The following is a 2,573-nucleotide window of genomic DNA, read 5'->3' on the forward strand; positions in this document are numbered from 1 at the left end:
TGTAAATAATGCTTTTTCTACTTCCTGAGAACTTAAGGGTTCTGGCTTCTTCTGTCCAGGGTCCACTCCTATGGATCCTTCTGGGAATGCCCACAAGAGAGACCTCCCGGGGAAGTCTGGAGCTGTCATGGTCATAGCTGCACAAAGACAGCTCAGTGCGCTCAGCATCTACCAGCCAGGGAGGGGTGGGTACCCAGGCTCACATGCCACACGCCTGTGACTCCCCAGGCCCCACATCTGAAGATGCCTTCCTCTCCAGAAGGGCTATCAAGGGCAATGATGCCACCCCAGAGGCTGGCACAAAGGGGCACCTAGTGAGTCTTGGCCCATTAAGCTTTCGGTTTTAAGTGGCAGTTGAAAGTCCCCAGCTAAGGAAGTCTCAGCCAGTCACAGTTAACCTGTAACACGAGAGTCAGAGAAACAGCCTCATGTGCTCCTTTGAATTAAATAATTCCTACAGCTAAAATAGTCTCCTCTGCCACTTGGAGATCCCACACATACAGCTAAATCCAGCAGCACGGTTCCTTAACTTCAAGGGGAGGGTACCTAACCAGGAGCCCCACATCTGATTCAGGGAGGGGCTGTGCTAGGCCACTGGGCCTTTGGCATCTGGCAGCCCCCTCAAAAGATGAAGCAGCTTGGTGGTGACCGGTCCTGGGTGGGGCCCTTCTCCACTCAACACGGCCCTGTACCTCCTGGGAGCACAGGAACTGATGATACAAACCACAACAGCCAACTCTGGGAGAGAAAAAGGGGAGACGCTGTGGTGTGTGCAGCGGTGGGTGCAGAGTTGGAGTGGGGGGGCAGCACTCCAGAAAAATGTCTGATCGGCGCTCTGCCCCCATACACCTTCCACCCAGGTTACGACAGCCTAGATGGGTCACAGATGTGCCCAGCCATGCTGGGAATCCGGAAGCAGGGTCACCCACTACCCTAATGTTACTGGACAACCCCTGGAAGCACTGGCGTGCAGCCCAGGATCTGCTACCTTTGCCTCGTGTTGAGGAAGGCAATCCAGAAGGAAAGCTCCCTTAACCTCTGAGCAACAGGCCTCGCTTCCAAGTTATCAGCATTCAGGGACCTGGGGTTCAGGACAGGCCTGGGGGTTCAGGACGGACCTGGCATCACAGCAGAAAGGACGTTTCAAAAAGGGCCTCACCCAAGTATCCCCACTAGGCTCAGAATCCCTTCCAGGTTGCATGAAGGGTCTGTCCCCTGTGCAGCCAGAGGCCCCCTGAGGTCTGGTGAGGGCCTGAGGAACACCTGAGTGTGCCCCACCATCTCAGGCGCGCAGCCCCAGGAAGGAGCATGGAGAGCAGCTGGTGGCAGCTCACAAGTCTTTCCTTAGAAAGTTGGTCCTTGGTGCCCCTGCTGCTCTGGCACCCGACTAAGGCAGGTGACCTGCTTCTGTGGCCACAGTACAGTCTATAGCTTTCCCCTACAGCTGGGCCATCCTTGGTTCTCCCTGAGGTCCTGTGTCCTCAGCCGCAGACACCCGCAAGGTGAGACCAGTGTGCAGCCAGGACAAGGGCAGTGAGCACTGGACTGGGCTGGGGGCGCTCAGCCATCCTGGAGATGATTCTGGCACCACAAAGGCACGGCAGAGTCCTGCAGCCTCTGGGATCCCACGGACCCGGGCCCCTGTCCACCTCTGCCCCCAGGACCCGGGCCCCTGTCCACCTCTGCCCCAGGACCCGGGCCCCTGTCCACCTCTGCCCCAGGACCTGGGCCCCTGTCCACCTCTGCCCCCAGGCTGGACAACCTGGCCACCGTCCCACCTGCCCTGCAGTCTCCTTCCTATTTAAAAGCAGGGCTGAAAGGGCCACCAGAGGCTCAAGGAGGAAATGTGCATGAGCACAACAATGCTGTGCAGCCCTGCGGGGGACATGGTGTTGGCGGCTGGGCACCCCATCGCCCTCCACAGGAGGCCTGCCCTTGTCACCTGGTGGGAAAGAAAGGCAGAAGGGCTGACTTAAGGGACCGTCAAAACCAGGTCTCCCAACTCCCGCAAAGCTGCTGGTCCTGAAGAAAGCATGACGTCCTCCCCGGCCTCTGAAATCCAGCAGCGGAGCACAGGGAAATGCCAGGAAGAGGGCAGGCGGGTCCTTAGTGGACCAGCCAGTTTAGTGTCCCCGGCCCCTCTGAGCAAGCCCTGCAATTGCAGCTGGATGGGCCATGGCCAGGTTGACCAGCAGACACTGCTGCCAGCCCAGCAGGTGGCAGTAATGTGCCTGTCCCAAGCTGGGCTGGGGCCCAGGCGCCCCCTAGTGGGAGTCCGTGGCCTTGCATGAAACACGCTCCCCCAGGACAAGGCATGGGAGCAGGCCCCGCCCAGAAAATACATAATGAGAACCAAAGAACAGGAGGAAAAGGAAGCCAGAAAAGCCAGGCCCAGCGGGTGAAGGGCTGGGGAGGGCAGCAGCTCAAGAGTGACAGCCAGCCAGAAGGTGTTCTGTGGACGGAAGCTAGAGGCCTTTCAGCAGAGAGTGCTTCTGAAGGCTGCAGAAGAAATTCAGGACCCCCAAGCAGCCACATCTCCATTTCTAAGCCCACCAGAGCCACAACACTACAAG

The 2,573-nt window shown here is 58.5% G+C and overlaps 1 protein-coding gene across 1 annotated transcript in view; it reads left to right on the plus strand.

The window, feature by feature from the left end:
* Nucleotides 1–2,573, plus strand: part of CD5 (CD5 molecule) — a 244,353-nt gene that overhangs the window by 19,861 nt on the left and 221,919 nt on the right. The window lies entirely within an intron of this gene.

This window comes from Spermophilus citellus (genome assembly GCF_964194105.1).
Source record: "Spermophilus citellus genome assembly, chromosome: 2".
Lineage (NCBI taxonomy): Eukaryota > Metazoa > Chordata > Mammalia > Rodentia > Sciuridae > Spermophilus > Spermophilus citellus.